This window comes from Plecotus auritus (genome assembly GCF_963455305.1).
Source record: "Plecotus auritus genome assembly, chromosome: 2".
NCBI classification, from domain to species: domain Eukaryota; kingdom Metazoa; phylum Chordata; class Mammalia; order Chiroptera; family Vespertilionidae; genus Plecotus; species Plecotus auritus.
The window spans coordinates 150569579-150588412 of NC_137771.1; the positions used below are offsets into that span (position 1 = coordinate 150569579).

General features: G+C 37.5%; 1 pseudogene across 1 annotated transcript; it reads left to right on the forward strand.

Moving 5' to 3' along the window:
- The first annotated feature begins 581 nt into the window (after positions 1-581).
- On the forward strand, positions 582-929 carry LOC308241875 (cyclin-dependent kinase 2-associated protein 1-like; annotated as a pseudogene). The gene has a single exon. The product of its transcript is annotated as a cyclin-dependent kinase 2-associated protein 1-like (transcript).
- Positions 930-18834: the final 17905 nt, after the last annotated feature.

Consider the following 18834-nt stretch of genomic DNA (forward strand, 5'->3'; position numbering starts at 1 on the left):
ATGTGAGCAGACAGAAGCAAAAAAGACTTTCAAGGCCTGTCCAAGGCAGGTTTGCATTTAAAAACAAGTGTGGTGGTCCAGAGCTGCGGGGCACTGACAACCACGGCAGTCTCCACATCGGCAGCACGGCTTCGGGCTCGGAGTGTGGGGAGTGAGGGCCATGCAAGACCCAGGCTTTGGCTGCGAAAGGTCAGCTAATTTCAGCTCCGAGGTGGTCGCAATCAGGGAAGCCGGTGGGAACTTCACAAAAAAAGAGAAGGCTGAAGAGGAATGGTACTTCCGAGAGCAGACTAAAGAACAGCTGGCAGCTGTGAAGAAACAGCATGAAGAAGAGATCACTCATAAAAAGGAGACTCAGCGTCTGCAGAAAGAAACTGAGCAGCACAAACAGAACATCAAGAAACTGAAAGATCATGATACTACGGTGGTGTCAGGGTGAGGAGCAGCTATATTTGACTGTGCTGCCGGAGCAGTCAACAACAAAAAGTGCGGGGAGCTCAGCAGGCGTGCATACAGGCCGGCCTCGCTGCGGGGGGGGGGGAGGGGGGGGGGCAGGGAAGGGGGCCGCGGGGGGGGTGGTGATGTCTTACAAACCGAACTTGCTGGTGCACATGCCCGCCGCCTCCCTCAATGCTGCTGGGAGTGTCCACCCGCCTTCCACCAGCATGGCGACGTCCTCCCAATACCGCCAGCTGCTGAGTGACTATGGACCACCATCTCTAGGCTACACGCAGGGAACAGGGAAAAGCCAGCTGCCCCAGAGCAAATATGCTGAGCTGCTGGCCATCATCGAAGAGTTGGGGAAGGAGATCTGACCCACGTATGCAAGCAGCAAGAGCACGATGGAGAGACTGAAACGAGGCATCATCCACTCAAGAGAGCTGGTTCAGGAGTGCTTGGCCGAGACGGAGCAGAACGCCAGGTCCTAGGCTCTGAGTCAGCGCGAAAGGCTTTCCATCTTCTTCCAAGAAGTGAAGCTCATGCCCCCCCCCCCGCCCCGCCCCCTTCAGATGAAACTTGGTTTCAAAATGGTAACAGCTTGGTTTCTCCTTCCCGTTCCCCTCCCATGGTTCGTCAGGCTCCGAACCTCCCATTGCTGAGATGGAGAAGAGATTTTTGCAGTTATTAGGTTTACATATTAGTTAGGGCTTTCAGTGTGTTTTTTTAAAGCACTGATTTACATGATGCACGTCAGTTACCTGTCACACCAAACCGTAGTTGGCCTCCCAGATACCGGTGTTTCTCTTCTGGATACATTTCTGTTACTCACATGGTTCTTTGTTTCTCTTCTGAGCTGATCCAACTCTGAGGGTTTGTTTCAGCAAGTCCTGAGGCAGCACTTTAGTCTTTAGTCGCCACACAGTATAAATTCTGCTCAATGTAACTTTTTTTTCTTAAGCATTTGCATGACTATTAGTACTTTGAAGTCAATCTTTAAAATGCACAAGTTATAAATACAGAAGAAAGAGCAACTTATCCAACCTCGCCTGACAAGGACCCCTGAAATTTACCCTAAGGATGTATGTAGATTTCAGATCTGCCTTTCCTATCAGTGAATCCAAACATCTGGAAAAAAGTGACTAATACTGTTTGCATCTTTGTATGTATTTATTACTTGATGTAATAAAGCTTATTTTCATTAACAACAACAACAAAAAAAAGAAACTGAAAGTTCATGCTGATGATTAAGTGCACACAGTTCCCCATAGAATGGCTACATACTGTTCACTTCTATGAAGACATAGTTCTGGTAACTAATACCTATCTATGCTGCCAACAGATTATAATAAATTGTGATCAGTGGGGAAAAAAAAACACCTGGGGTGATGACGGAATTACCCAAGCGCGCCCCTAACCCCTTCACCTGCCCAGATGCCTAGGGTCCCTTTACAGCTGGGCTGAGCCCAGTGCCGCCCAGTGGCCTGGACACCAGGCCTGACTGCCTCTCTGGTTTGGCCCAAACATCTGAAGTTCGCATTAGTTGCCAACTCAAGAAATTGGAGTGTTCACATAAAATCAGGATTCCCCACTTCTCTTTCCAAGGTGGCTGATTGGGCTACCAACCAAGGGTGGTCGGTGTCACTTCAACCCTAAGTGGAACCCTCAGCTTGGGGGTGTGGTGAGGAGGAAGCTATCCATGCAGACAGCTCAGTTGTGTAAACTCCTGCTGACTGTGGCATAGCCCAACAGTGTGGCCGCTCAACTGCGACACAGCACAGCCATGAAACAGTGCAGCTGTTAAACGAGGCCCCTCTCCAGCTTTCAGGGGGCTCCACCTGCTCCAACCCAGTGCACCCCACTCTGCCTCAGTGAGACAGTTTCAGTGTTTCAGCTCCAGCAGACAGATCATGTCCTAGCAGAAAGGGAAAGTGTAGCCCTGGCTAGTGTTGCTCAGTGGATAGAGACTCCGCCTGAGGACTGAAGGACCCAGAGTTCAATTCCTGGTCAGGGCACATGCTTGGGTTGTGGGCTTGATCTCCAGTGTGGGGCGTGCAGGAGGCAGCCAATCAATGATTTTCTCTCATTATTGATGTTTCTATCTCTCCCTCTCTGAGATCAATCTATACTAATAAAAGGGTAATATGCTAATTAGACCAAACAACTTCTGGACAACTTTCAGACATCCTTTTGGACAAAGCCATGGTGGCGGGGCAGAGGCAGAGGCAGTTAGGGGTGATCAGGCCAGCAGCGGGGAGCAGTTAGGACGATCAGACTGGCAGGGGAGAGCAGTTAGGGGGATCAGGCCGGCAGGCAGGTGAGTGGTTAGGAGCCCGTGGTCCCAGATTTGAGAGGGATGTCTGACTGCCAGGGATTGGGCCTAAACTGGAATATTTTTTTTTGCTTTATGGCCTGTTCTAATATTGTTTTTATTCCAAATTGAGAATCAAAATGATGCTTTTTCTTTTGTGAAACAATTATTACTTTTAATGTTCTTCTTGATCAAATATGTGCCAAGTGTTAGTTTTTCTATTATTTATTTCTGTCTTCTTTTCATTTAATTCATGGAGTTGGAGATTAAGAATGAGATGTGTTGGGATATTATTCAGTATTTAATAGAACCTGTATTAGCTACCCAGATTTTCACATAATTTACTCCTTTCCTGAAATACTGCTTTTGAAGATGAGCACAGTCAGGTATTCAGCCCTTAGAAAAATGATGAGCTGTGCAGAGCATGGAAGACACACTAGTTCCTGGTCCTGAACAGAGATAGAACACTAAATGGAGGTAATGACTTCATTTATTTTAGTGCATGTTTTAAATCATAATAGTATGGAAAATAATTTTATAAATTACTAGATAAATTTTTAGTAAAAATAAAAATTGAGATATTTGGAGGAGGGAGTATTTTGAAGAATTTCCATTTACTAGGTATTTTAGAACAATTTGTAATACATCTAAGGAAACACGTGCAAGCAAACTCAAAGGAAAAATGATAGAAGCAATCATTTAAACAAAGATCTCATTCACAGTTTTATTTTTTTCATAGGCTTGGTATGGATTTTTTCCTCTGATCTCTTTTACCAGCAATCATTTTATCTGAAACTCCTTCCATCCTTCAGTAGATGCAGTTTGGGAAGATAAAAATAAATGGATGATGTCACTCTTTCAGATGAGCATGTTTGTAACTCTGGGCCAGTCCTTACACCAGTGGACACTGGGCTGTCACCTCGCAGGTTTTATAGTGAACAAATAGCACTAGAGTCAGAAATGGTATTCTTATTCATAGTTTTGTGTGATGCATGATAGGAAATTCCCACTAATCAAACTAATTAGCATCATTGTTTCCTTCTAAAAGAAGTATTATCACTTCATTTCTGACTTATTATCAATGACCTTTTTTTTTCCCTTAAATGTTCTGCTCACAGGATGTCATTCAATTTTGTTTTGTTTGTTTTTCCTCATGAGTTTGAAACCCAAAGGTTTGTAATACCCTCAATATGCTCCTCTAGACCCGGTAAACAGATTAAGTGCTGTGGAAAGTTTCTTTGCTCACATCATGACTAGGAATAATTGCTCTCTGCAAAATATGTGAGTAAAATATATAAGTACACACTGACATTTAAAATTGGACTTGAAACAATAATCACTGACTATATTAATTTCAACATCATACTTCATGTATATTATTTCTATTTATAACTCTTTTATACTTCATATGCTATACTTTATATAGTATAGTTCATATGATTATGACTATTATGTCTTCATTTTTCACCTTGTAAAAACTTCTCATTCGAGGACATACTTCACTGATTTTAGAGAGAGAGGAATGGAGAGGGAGGGAGATAAACATCAATGCAAGAGTGAAATATCTATCAGTTGCCTCCTATACACACTTCTATTGGGGATCAAACCCACAGCCTGGGTTTGTGCCCTGACAGGGAATCAAACTCATGACCTTTCTGTGTATGGGACAACGATGCTCTAACCAATGATGCTCCAACCAGCTATTTTTCATCTTTATTGAGATATAATTGACAAATAAAAATGTATAAATTTATGATGATTGGTATATGCATTTATTGTGAAGTGATTATTACAACACATCCGTTACCTCACATAGTTACCCATTGTTTTTTTGTTGTTATTGGTGTTTCTTTTTAGAATATTTAAGAACAACCCTCTTAGCAAATTCTAAGTATGCAATATAGTATTGTTAACTGTAATCACCATGCTGTTTACAGTTATAATTCATGTAATAACTTAAAGTTAGTTTATTTATTCACTTATTCTGTGCTTTTAGAGTTTGAGCTTCTGGTACATGTCAACTGAGAATCTGACACAATCCCTTCCCTAAGGAACTCATAAGCTGGTAGGAGGTACAGATTTGCTACAAGCTATAATAATGTCAAGTATATGGTATTATATCATAAAAGAGCTGTCCCAAACTGGAGGAGGCAAGTAAGGGGATAAAAAAAAGAGATTGTGTTTCAATAATTTAGATAAAAATTTTAGCTATAAATATGTTATTTATGGTTATGTAAGTTTCTCTCTTTCAAGGTTCTGTAGAAAGCAAAAAGATGTATCTCTTTCGTAGAGATATTGATTGTTAAATTTAGTCTGGTTGCTTATTTTAACTGCTAAGCTTGTATCTCATAAACAATGCCAAATGATTTATAAACAATATTGAAAGTCTAATCTTTTAAGCACATACTTTCAGTTTTGAGGCATTTTTCTCATCTTTAAAGTTAAGAACCTAGAATTTACCATTTCAGTTATTTTGTTACTTTGTGTCTGCACAACTCAAAATTAATAACATTTATAAGAGTCTCAATGTTTTAATACTTAATGTTCAAATTGGCATAGATGAATATTGAAAAATTATGTCACTACCAATAAATATTACTTATACTTACTCTTTTCGTGGCTCGCATGTACACAAATACATTTCATTTCATCTATTTTGCTCTATCTCAAAGGTAACCTTTCGATTAAGTGATTACCGCCCTCTTCCCAGTGTCTTGTATGCTGACCAGCCAGACCCGCATAGGAAAACCTATGTCTGTGTGTCATTTGCCAAGAACGGGGTAGCATGTGCAGCAACTGAGTGCTAGCTTCTGGGTAAATGATTTGTGGTTGGATCTGCTTCTCCTCTATGGACTCTCCCCGTGGTTTGAGTGCTCAGTTCAATGTGAGATTATAAAAGCCTGAAAGTGATCACAAGCTGAATTTCAATAAACTTAATTTATGAGGATTGTGCAGGCTAATTTGTTGACAGCTTTAAATTGTAAGCACTTCTTTCAATTGTAAATATATCCGAACAGCTTTGTTTTTCTCATAAGAGATTCAGCACCTTGAAACAAAAGTTTGCTATAAAACAAGCTCTCCCACAAACATCTGTTCCCTGTCTCTAATGACCTGAGACAGGTGACAGAGAGCTCTGGCCATTTAAGCTAGATCTTCAAGTTTTGGCAATGGAGAAAAAATAATCCTTTACATTCATAGGAATGAATGGACTAACATTCTCCTTTAAAAGTTAAAAACATCAGACTTGTTTCAGATGATACTTAACTAGTCTGGATTCTATTCTATGGCCCAATATAAGTCTAAAACTATAAATCTGAATAAAATATTTGATGTTTCAATTTTTATGCTGTTTAAATATTTGTGTATGTTTTTGGAGATTCACTAAGCATTTAGACTTTATATAACTTTACATTATAAAAATTAGACATGCACAGGAAAAAGTAGGTTTTCAGTTCTCATACAAATAAATAATACAGAAGTAAATAATTACATAAGAATAAACTCTGTTTTGGGTACTCACAGCTGTAAATCTACTTTTCCCCACCCTTATATAGAGCATCTTTCCTATAGAGGACTCCATGATCTATAAATAGTCACTTGTCAATATTTGTACGAATGTAGACAGTTAATGAAAGATACTATGCAAAAAAGAGTAAACTGAAAAAAAAAACCACAAAACAAAACAAACAAAAAAAACACACATGAAAATGTACACAAAATCACTACTGACCAGATACCTGCATTGAGATACGTTCACGCACAGGATTAACAAAAACTAAATGTGTGAAATAGAAACTGTGAGAAAGGATGTAGAACACTGTTGATGAGGATATAAATTGTTAAACTATTTGAGATTTTCTTGTAAAGATGAAGGTACATCTGTATCTATGACTTAACAATTCCACCCCTAATCATATACCTTAGATCAACTCTGTTAAGTAGGAATATAATGTAAGCCCCATATGTAAATTTAAATTTTCTAGTATCCACATTAAAACACAGGTAATACATCCCTGGCCCATGTGGCTCAGTTGGGAGGGTGTCCTCTGTCCCACGAAAATGTTGCAGGTTCCATTCCTGATTGCAGGCACCATCTCTGATAGGGGGCATGCAGAAGGCAGCTGATTGATGTTTCTCTTTCTCCCTCTCCCTTCCTCTTTCTATCTCTAAAAATCATAAAAGTATTTAAAAATAGTTTATATAATTTTTGATAATATATTATATGTAATTCAATATATCTAAAATATCATTTTGACATATATGTGATATAAAAGTATTTATGATAATTTTACATTCTTTTTTTTGTACTGTCTTCCAAATGAGATGTCTTTTTTATATGTAGAGCACATCCAAATCAGAACAACCACATTTCAAATGCTTAAACTACTTGTAACCACTGTCTACTGTACTGAACATGCAGTCTTAGAAACTCTTTCATCTGTGCATCAGAAAACATGTGCAAGAATTTCATAGGGACATTGTTATTAATAGTTTATATTGGTCGAGGATGAGTAAGTAAAAGAGAGCCCATGGCAGTGATCTCAAAGAAGACATTTAAAATAGAAAGCTACTTACATCAGTGTTGAAAGTGCTAAAAACTCCCCAAACAAACAAATAAGCCAAACCAGAGATAAGCGACAGCAGTAAGCAGCTGCATCTCTCAGGCTGGTAGAATAAAAATAAAATGCTGTTCTTATGATGAGGTCCGAACTCCTTAGAGTCACTTATAAAACTTTTAATGGTCTTGCCCTATATTTTCTCCATTTTCAACTCTAAAAACTCCCTACTCTCTCCTTAAGTGCCAACCATATCAACCACATATAGTCTCCAGGATAGGCTCTTTTATTTCACACCTTTGTGCCATTGCACAAACAGTGTAAGTAGCCTGAAATACTCCTATTGATGCCATAACTGAACCTAGTTATGAATAACTGGAAAGCAGCAAAGGGAACACCAAATATTATAGCCATGTTATTCATACAGCTTGGCCAAGAAGCTGAAGTTTAACACTCCCCAGGTCTATTCCCTGCAGATTCATGGGGTTAGAGCCTGAACAGGGGAAGAATAACGCAGATCCAGTAAGGTCTGGATAAAACAGGGAAGGAAGTTGGCTGTCAGTCACACCTGGGAATAGACATTGGCCAGAGTAGGTGTGGCCACTGCAAGCATGGGAATATTTGAGATACTTAATCTCCTAAACAAAGGAGTTTACTCTCTTGCCTCGTGGTGTGTTGCTCTTGACTCCTGGCCTGCAGGACTCTGATGCTCCTGTATCCGCCGACATGGCCTACAGCCATGTGGACCGCACACACAATGGACTAATGGACTACAACTAGCTTAATGCTACAATGGACTCAATTACACCCTGGGATGGAAACTTTGGATGCTGGCTATGCTTTTAGTTCTACTGAATCCTGAGCTCTACATTTTCCAGGACTGAATTAAGGGGGATGGTGCTTTGGAAACCCAATAATGTAATTCCATGCAAATAAAAATCACTCATCCTCCCATGCGGGTCTCAGAAAATTATTTTCCTTAAACGATAGTAAAGAACCCCATTCCCACCAGCAACAGAGAAAGACCATCCGCCCGTTTCTCCAATGACACTACCAACATTTCTCTTGATCACCTTCTGCTTCCTCTAACCTCAGGCAGATGTCAACTTCTTCACTAAGATTGTGCCAATCTTCTTCTCACCCTCCATGAGCTACGCTGAGTTAACCATATTTGTATATGATCATAGCACCCCTAGGCAAACTCTCATTAGACACTTTATTTTTATGATATTGGTTTTACTTTCTCCACTGTATCAATAGTATGTTTGAGAGTAGGTATTTCAGTAATTTCTGTAGCACCAGCTGCTGGCACATTATAGGTGTGAAAGCAATACTTAGGAGTGAACTGGACAATTGAAATGTTAAAAAACAACAACAGCCCAGCCTGCGTGGCTCAATGGTTGAGTGTTGACCTATGAACCAAGAGGTCATGGTTCAATTCTGGGTTGGGGCACATGCTTGGATTGCGGGCTCAATCCCCAGTGTAGGGCATGCAGGAAGCAGCTGATAAATGATTCTCTCTCATCATTGATGTTTCTGTTTCTCTCTGAAATCAATAAAAATATTACACAACAACAACACATAACACAAACATGTTTATGATTTTCAAAAGACTTAGTTCACAGTATGCTTTCTATAACGATATTGGTTTCAATGATTTGGACTATCAAGAATGGCAGTTAGATCATGATTAGTGGAGACAGAGCAAAATGTAATGAAACTATAGGTAATCAATGCATTCTTCACATTAATTTAGAAAATATTACTTATTTTATATATTTATAGCTTAATAATTCATCATAGCTCATGTATTACACAAATTACAAATTTTTACACAACAGAGAAATAATAAAGTGAAATTTAAAATGTCCTTGCAGCTATGGAAACAATCCAAAAAGAAAAAAATATATATTAATTGCCTTATAATAAATAGTAAAGGCTGAATTTGTTTTTGAAACTTTTTTTTCTTTTTGTTATATGTGATACAAAAATAACTTCTGGGAACTATTACTCTTTTTTTATTTTTTAAAAATATTTTCATTTTTTTCGTTTTTTATTGATTTCAGAGAGGAAGGGATAGGGAGAGATAGAAACATCAATGATGAGATAGAATCATCAATTGGCTGCCTCTTGCAGGCCCCCTACTGGGAATCAAGCCCACAACCCAGGCATGTGCCCTTGACTAGAATTGAACCCAAGACCCTTCATTCCTCAGGCTAATGCTCTATCCACTGAGCAAAACGGCTAGGGTGGCTTCTATTGCTTTTTTAGAGAGAGAAAGGGAGAGGGAGAGAGAGAGAAACATTGATGAGATTGGCTGTCTCCTGCACACCCCCTGTTAGGGATCAAGCCCACAAACCCAGGCATGTGCCCTGACTGGGAATGGAACCACTGAACTCTCTGTGCATGGGATGATGCTCAATCAACTGAGTCACACTGGCCAGGGCTAAAAATAGACAGATTTGAAAATTTTGTTTCAAGTTTTCTATCTGGCTGCTTATTTGCATCAAAAATATTAGGTGGGTTTCAAGACTTAATTAACTTTGTTTTGCATAGACTATATTCTTTAGCCAAAAACAAAGTCTCAAACCCATAAAATGTCAAACAAAAATGGAGGCTTCTAAATAAAGCGTGACCTTAAGAAGATAAAAAGATCTAGAATCAATCTCATCTAGATAAAATGATCTGCAGTCCTTTTATGTCCTTCATTCTCAGTCTTTTCCTTGCTGACTCTTTTATTGCTAATTGTTGAGTTCTTATCTTCTTCCTTAAGTTATTTAGAGGAAATTATAGGTTTCCCTCTTTGGGACTTGAGAGAATCACTCAGCACTCTTTGGTGCAAGGATTCCCTGAGAGATACTTCTTCTAGCACCAAGTATGACCAGTGATGGTGCTGGGGAACAGGTCAGCTGGGATCCTATGAAAACCTGCTCTCCATGGTTTTTATTGTGTAAAATGTGATTTTCTGCACTTCACATTTCGCTAGTTTGATTTGTGTGGCTGGAATTCCTATCTCCCAATAAATTTTGATTATTTAAAAATTCTTGTTATTTTTAAATCATTAAAATGAATTTGTTTTGATTATTTATCTATGAAGTCTGATTAGTTTTCCAGGTGAATAGATTTGAGAAACTTTAACTGAATGGATGTTCTTAAAATATTGCAAAATATACTTACATTTTATGTTGGTATATGCAGAAATGTATAGATATAGATGGTCAAGTCTATCTCTACCTTTCCCAAAATTCTAATTTACCTTATCTCACATGAATCATATTAAACATGGAGAGTATATGTAATTTAATATGATTTTTTGCAAGGGATAATTTTTTAAATATATTTTTATTGATTTCAGAGAGGAAGGGAGAGGGAGAGAGAGAAATAGAAACATTAATGATGAGAGAGAATCTGCGATCAGCTACTTCCTACACACCCCACACTGGGGATCGAGTTTGCAACCCCGGCATGTGCCCTGACCAGGAATCCAACGATGACCTCCTGGTTCATAGGTCAACACTCAACCACTGAGCCACACCAGTTGGGCAGTAAGGGATAATTTTTGAGAAATAAAACATGAGAAGTTAAATTTATTACATTATTATGTATTTGGAAAAAAAATCAAAATAGAAAATACAAAGACTCAAAGTATTCTATATAATAAAAGCCTAATATGCGAAGTGTCCCACTGTTCATTTGACCATTTGACCGTTGCTATGACACACACTGACCACCAGGGGGCAGATGCTCCAACCAGTAGGTTAACTTGCTGCTGGGGTCCAGCCAATCAGGACTGGGCGAGATGGGCCAGATATGCCCTGGAGCCCTCCCGTGGTCCCTCTCCAGCCCCACTCGTGCACCAGGGGGTCCCTTGGCCTGGCCTGCACCCTCTTACAATCTGGAACCCCTCAGGGGATGTCAGAGAGCTATTTTCAGCCCAATCCCCGCAGGCCAGGCCGAGGGATCCCACCAGTGCATGAATCCATGCACCGGGCCTCTAGTATTTTAATAATGTGGCATATATTTAAAATAATTTATAAATTAACCCAACACTAGATTTCATAAAATGCACTGCTCTATGCTTCCAGTTTGGCCAGAATATTGTTGTTAATTTTGACGCACATAAAAACCATGAGATTATATTGCAAATAATAGTATTTCTTAAAGCTTGTAAAATTGAGATTGCCACTGTTCCTGAGAGAAAATATGTGTGAATAAACTTGGTTAAGTTAAACCAGCTATCACTACCAACTATCGCTAAGTCAGATGAAATAGGCTTTGGTTAATGGCCTCCAAGTAAGAACACCTTGGAAAGAATACAATTAAGGATGCAATGTATAGATGGAAAAAGAGAACAAAATTCTTTAGGAAGTATTAAAGAAATAAAATGCAAGTTTGAGAAATATTTCTCTTATTAATATAAAACTTTTAAATTTACCTGAAATATATTTTGTACTTTTGATATTTAGCCCATGACTAAAATACATGTATTTTTTATAATTTTTGCTATAATTTGCTTTCCTTTATAGATGGGACATACCTAAGATACTTTTGAAGATTTTTGTTATTTGCTATGTCAAATTTCTTATTCAATTATATTGGTAAAGCTGGGCCAGTAGCAAAAAAAACACCACAAACTATATATATATATATATATTTCCCTGGGAAACAAAGCATGTTCAAAAGGTGGAAAATCTCTTTAAACTTCATGGGAATTCTCTTTATTGCAGCTACAAGGGGTTTTCTTCATTCATCTCCACTTTAGAAAACTAACTGTACCATCTCTGTGTACAGTTCTCAATTTATTTTTTTTTTGGAAATACCAGGTTATTTTTACTCCCATAAGGGAAAAAACAAAAACAAAAACAAAAAAGCCTATATCGTGTTGACTTGGCTACCAAAGGGATTCCAGACAAAGCCCATAGTCATATGCACGATTTTTATTTTATGAACAAAGTTGTTTCTTTTGGCTTCCAGATCACTGAGAAATTAGTTCATTGGAAGTGTTACCAAAACCAGAGGGATAAAAGTAATTCATGACACTACTGACTTTTATATCAGGTTGAAATTTGTGAAAATGTATGGAATATAAAAGTCTTTGCTTCTTTGTAGTTTTCACATTGTGCTCTGACTCTTGCATAATAAGTGGAAATAATAATGGAACATTGATAGGTAATCACCCCATATGGTTGCTTATCATATGTTGAGGGGTGTGCATTAACCTATTCTCACAAGAACAGATGCTTAAAATAAAATAACTTTTCAAATGCAGTCCCTATGAATACATTTCTAATCATTACTTTTGTGTTGTTCAACATTTTACAAGGTGTATATGTTATTTTGACTTTTATATTCAGAGGAAAGAGGAGAAAGAAATATTATATTATTTTCTGACTGCTTCCTAATAAAAATGTAGGTTTCTTCTATTAAATGTTAGTATATTTATATAATAAAAATCAAATTCTAATGTTCAAAATTCTGAGTTTAGAAAATTTAAAAACACAGAAATCTGGTGATCTATAAATAAAGAAACTTACGCTCAGAATCTTGGGAAATAGAAGGTGAGCAAAAGTTGATTTATAGTTGTTCAAATGGAAAATAATACAATAATTAATAAATAATAATACAAGAATAAACTCTGCATTTAGCCTACTCACAACTGTAAACCAACTTTGTCCCACCACGTATAATGTAACAAAAATAAAGGCTTCTGATATCTCTGTAGGTTAAAAAGCAAATCATCTTAGTTCATGATTATTTTTATTAATATTTCATTCCTGCCTTTAAAAAATCTATTTTGATATGAATTTGAAATACCATTTTTCTATATGAAAACATTTACCTGATTACAATTACTTTCTTTAAGGCATAAAAATCAAGTGAATGGAGTTAAATGCAAATTGCACCTAAATGCAAAATGTAACTGTGTTTTATGAAAACAATCTGATTCATCAGGTAACCCAAGGCAGATAGATTTACTGGCAATATAAAAAGTCTAGAGGCTTGGTGCATGAAATTCGTGAGGGGGGGGGTGTCCCTCAGCCCAGCCTGCACCCTCTCCAATCTGGGACCCCTCGAGGGATGTTTAACCACCCATTTAGGCCCGAATCCAGCAGATCCTGATTCCTCTCACAATCCAGGACTGCTGGCTCCCAACCGCTCGCCTGCCTCTGCCTGATTGTCCCTAACCACTTTGCCTGCCAGCCTGATCACCCCCTAACCACTCCACTGCCAGCCTGATTGATGCCTAACTGCTACCCGGCCGGCCCAATTGCCCCTGTTGCCCTCCCCTGCTGGCCTGGTCACCCCTAACTGCCCTACCCTGCCAGTCTGGTCACCCCTAACTGTCCTTCCTGCTGGCCCGGTCACTCCTAACTGTCCTCCCTGCTGGCCTGGTCCCCCCCCAAGGCACTCCCTGCAGGCCTGGGTCCCCCCTAACTGTCCTGCCCTGCAGGCCTGGTTCTCCCAAACTGCCTTCCCCTGCTGGCCTGGTCCCCCACACAACTGCCCTCCACTGCAGTCCTGTTCCCCCACAACTGCCCTCCCCTGCTGACCTGGTCTCCCCCAACTGCCCTCCCTGCTTTCCTGATTGCCCACAACTGCCCTCCCCTGCAGGCTTGGCCTCCCCCCAACTGCCCTCCCCTGCAGGCCTGGTCCCCCCCAACTGCCCTCCCCTGCAGGCCTGGGTCCCCCCACAACTGCCCTCACTTGCTAGCCTGGTCACCCACAATTGCCCACAACTGCCCTCCCCTGCCAGCCATCTTGTGGTGGCCATCTTGTGTCCACATGGGGGCATCCATCTTTGACCACATGGGGACAGCCATCTTGTGTCTTGGAGTGACGGTCAATTTGCATATTACTCTTTTGTTAGATAGTATGGCGAAGCCCTAACTGGTTTGGCTCGGTGGATAGAGCATCAGCCTGTGGACTGAAGGGTCCCAGGTTCGATTCCGGTCAAGGGCATGTACCTTGGTTGTGGGCACATCCCCAGTAGGTGTGTGCAGGGGGCAGCTGATCGATGTTTCTTTCTCATCGATATTTCTTACTCTCCCTTCCTCTCTGTAAGAAATCAATAAAATATATTAAAAAAATAAATAAAAAGATGGGGAAAAACAATAGCTGGAGGAATATGAAAATATCAGATAAGCTGTGCGTTTATGTATTGCATCAGTAAACCTTCTGGACTGAGTTTCTAAGCAAAATATATCTTTGTTGTCAGTTTTGCAGGTACTAAGCTGTAGAATTGGTAGAGACATTCCAAAATTTAAAATTTATGGAACAATTAAACAAGAGAAAAGAAACATGCTGCTCAAAAGAAATAGACTAATTTTAAAAGAGCACTTCACCATTATTATATTTAAATGAGGTTTTTGATCACTTGATCTGACCCTGCATGGTGCATGGCAACTACACTTGCAAAGTGTATTTGAATGAAGATTATTATAATTTACTAAGAGTTGCTGCAGGGGACTAGGGAACTTGGAAGGCCAACCCTGTACTTCTATAACAGACACCACTGCCAGATAATTAACCTTGCTGTTTGTTTAGCATCCACCAAATGCTTCATTACTGATTCAGTCAATTATCTCCTGGTAATGACCACTACAGAAGGTAGAATTGCTTAATTAAAATTATTTAGACCAAGAAGGAACTTTGATTGGGCCATGCATATTAGAAAGGCTTGATTAATCTCCATGAGATACACTCAACACATTTAAAGCTTTGCTTCATTATATAAAAATCCCAAATTCATTTTTATTACAATAAAAAATATTTTTTCCCTTAGCCACTTAAAAAATAAGACAGCAAAAAAAAAGTGGCTGAAAAGTAGCCTTTTTAGTCTTAATTTTACTATAGGAGACTTTGAAGGGTGAAAGTAGAATTCTGTTTATTTCATAAGATGCAATTGATATAAATTAGCATTCCTTATTGTTTGAAGGAATTATATGTACTCAGGCGAACAAACTTGTCACTGTGTGTACACACCAGTTGAAAGATGGAAATATATTTTATCTTCATCTTTTGTTATAAGTATCCACAGGTGAATTTCCCGGGTCTTTCATCATATTAACATGGTGACCTGTTTTGAAAAATAGCCTGTTGATACTCTTTGTGCGTGAGTCAGAATGGATTGGGTTTAGAACAAATCTATTTCAGCACCAGTAGCAGTTCTACAGTGTCTAGTTGGTTTTCTTTGAGTAAAGAATTTTTTTTCTAAGTAAAAATAGAGCTCATTGTTTTGCCTCATTCTCATCTCTGACTAGATTACAGAACAGTATTTTGTTTCCTTAGCTTTCAAAATAAAAATTCTCAAGAGAATTTATTAAGGTACAATCAAGTAGGATTTGATTGTTTCTTTTTTGTTGTTTTTATTTTTTGGTGGGGAGAGGAGTTTTTATTTGTTGTTAGTAACTGCATTAGCTTTCCAATAAATACACTTCTTATTTGTAATGAGCCAAAAATTTAATCTTAATTGCATATATTTTGCCACAAATGTATTAATTGCTGATAGGGTTACTTTGAATATAAATATAACTTAGGAAATTACTGCTCCAAGGCAATTAAAGGGCAACTCAGAAGTTTTTAGCTGTTATACAGATTCTTCCAATAACACTGCCCTCCTTGTAAGGATCAAGGTTTCAATGGGCATTTCAGTTTGTACTGTAGAAATTTTGACAATATTGACACCACAATACAGTTCTACTACTTAAGAGTGAAATAAAAACAGTATGATTACCCTTCAACATGGAACCTATATTGTGACTATCAGATTCTAGGAATATGATTCTTTCCTGGAAAAGGGACAACTGAGATTCAAGAAAACATAGTAGGGGAAAATACCATAGAGCTGTTTTACTTGAAAAAGCAAACATAGACACACATTTTTGTCTTCCACAACTAAGAAAGTAATAGCACTCTTACATGCTAAAATAACAACAACAATAAAAAAACAAAACAAAACAAAACAACAACCCAAAAACTTAACATTCCAGAAGAGTGCATTCCCCAACATCTTGCAGAATCATATATTAGCCTTTTGAAAAACTGAATATGATGATCATGTTCCCAACAATGTAACTTAGATAGAAATAAGTAGATGACTAAAATATCTCTATGATCAGTTTTTAATGTATCCATAGAAATAAATAAACCAACAAAATTACTTCAATATAACTCTTACAATCTATAATAATAAAAGCATATTATGCTAATTAGACCGGACGTCTTTCTGGATGACCTTCCAGATGAATCCGGGGCTATGAGGGTGGAGGCAAGGCGGCTGCTGCCAGCAAGGGCTGAGCCCTTTGCATGAATTTCGTGCATTGGGCCTCTAGTTTAATATAATAATAGCATGAAAACAATGAGATTCTGAAAATAAGTTGTATTTACTGATAATACATTACACTTCAAAATTTGACGAAACAAGCTTAAGTAATATTGGTAAGAAGCTTTCTGAATTCAAGCCTAGAGAACACAGAAAACAGAAAATTAAAATAAACTGCAGAGGAGCCTGGCCAGTATGGCTCATTGGGTTGAGCATTGTCCTTTGCACCAGGAGGTCTCTGGTTCGATTCCAGTTCTAGGCATAAGTCCAGGTTACAGTCTCAATGCCCAATAGTGGGCCTGTAGGAGGCAGCCAACCAATGTTTTTCTCTCATCAATGTTTCTATCTCTCCTTCTTCCTTCCTCTCTCTGAAATCAATAAAATACTATTTAAAAAAAAAGAAATTTCATAGGAGATAGAGGAAATATAAGAGTAGAAATTCCTACAATAGAAAACAAATGCTGTAATAGAAAATTACAAAAGTTATTCAAACACTAAAAAGAGAAACTTTTAGCACATTTGGTTAATCAAATCAGAGAGCACAGATAAGAAATACAAGATTTAGTGATCACATAAACTGTAACTGAACATAGATTTTACATAAGAAAAAATTACATAAAAAGAATAGACAAGCCAATATTAAAAAGTATATTAAATGGGCAATTTCAAAGAGAATTATACCTAAAAATTGACTTTAAAGCCATACTCAATGATTTTTGGAAAGAAATATATAGATTCAGTGGAGAAGAAAACTGTTGTTGTTTTTTCATTAATTTAATTGTATATATAAACATTTTAAAATATGAAATTGCTCTTAGTCACCCACTTTTTATTTATAAAAACATTAAAATGAAAAAATCTATATAATTGAACTTAATATGAGAAACTCTACACACAGAAACTATTAAAAGTATAATTGTGGTTGAAATAAATATTGCTTCTACACACTGACTATGCACAAGTTTTAAAAAATGTATTTTTTGCCCTGGCCAGACGGTTAGTCTGGGGCATCATCTTGTGCACCAAAAGGTTGTGGGTTTAAACGTTGGTTAAGGTGCCTGCTGGAGGCTATAGATGGATGCCCCCCCTTCCTCTCCCTCTCTAATAAATAAAAACATATACTTGGGTAAGCATTTTAAGAAATATTTTAAAAAATACATTTTTAAAATGCTGAGATGCAAAACTATGGTTGCCAATAAACAAATGGAAAAAAAATTGTATAAAATAATTAATAAAATATTAAGATTTTATTTAGAGACATGCAAACATTTCTAAATAAATAAAAATGTATGTACTATATTTATGAAAATTAAATATTATGAAGACACTTATTCACCTCAAATTAATCTTTGAATTTGGCTAAATCCAATAAAAATTCTTCAAAGGAATTGACAAGCTGATAATAAAAGTTTTCTGGAACAGAAAGAAAAAAAGTTAGTTAAGAAGTCTTATTACAGCAATAAAAATTCATGAATGATATATTATTTATTAAATTATTATTAGATGTTTTTATTCATATATTAAAGAGCAATATTGAATCTCTATTTTGCACCATACACAAAATTGGTTTTAGCTGAATATATATGGCAAAACTTTAAAATGTTTGGAAGAAAATAAAGTAGTTTGTGGCACAGGAAATTTATTACGCACAAAATAAGATTGAAAGATACAATTATAGTTGCCCCTTGAAGAACATGAGTTTGAACTGCATGGGTCCATTTATATGTGGAGTTTTTTCAACAAATATACAGTTGGTCCTCCTTATCCCTGTAGATTCAACTGCTATAGATCAAAAACAATATTTTTGATCCACAGTTAGAAATCCATGGATGCAGAGGGTCAACTGAATGCATTGTTTTGCATCATTTTATATAGGGGACTTGAGCATTCATAAATTTTGTTATCCAGTTAGGGACCCTAGAACCAGTCTCCCATGGATGATACTAAGGGATGACAAGTTTTGGAAAAATCACCAATTATAGGTGGTTTTCAACTGAGTGGGTGTCAGCACCCCTAACTCCTGCATTGTTCCAAGATTCAGCTATATTGTAAGATAAAAATATTTTGTACAATAAAAATACATCATAAAATGTGATAAATTAAGATATACATTGGAGAAAGAATTTAGGGCTTTATAGTACATGACAAAATTATTAGCATCTACAATATATGAAGATCATCTAGTAACTCAAATATTAAAATATTAA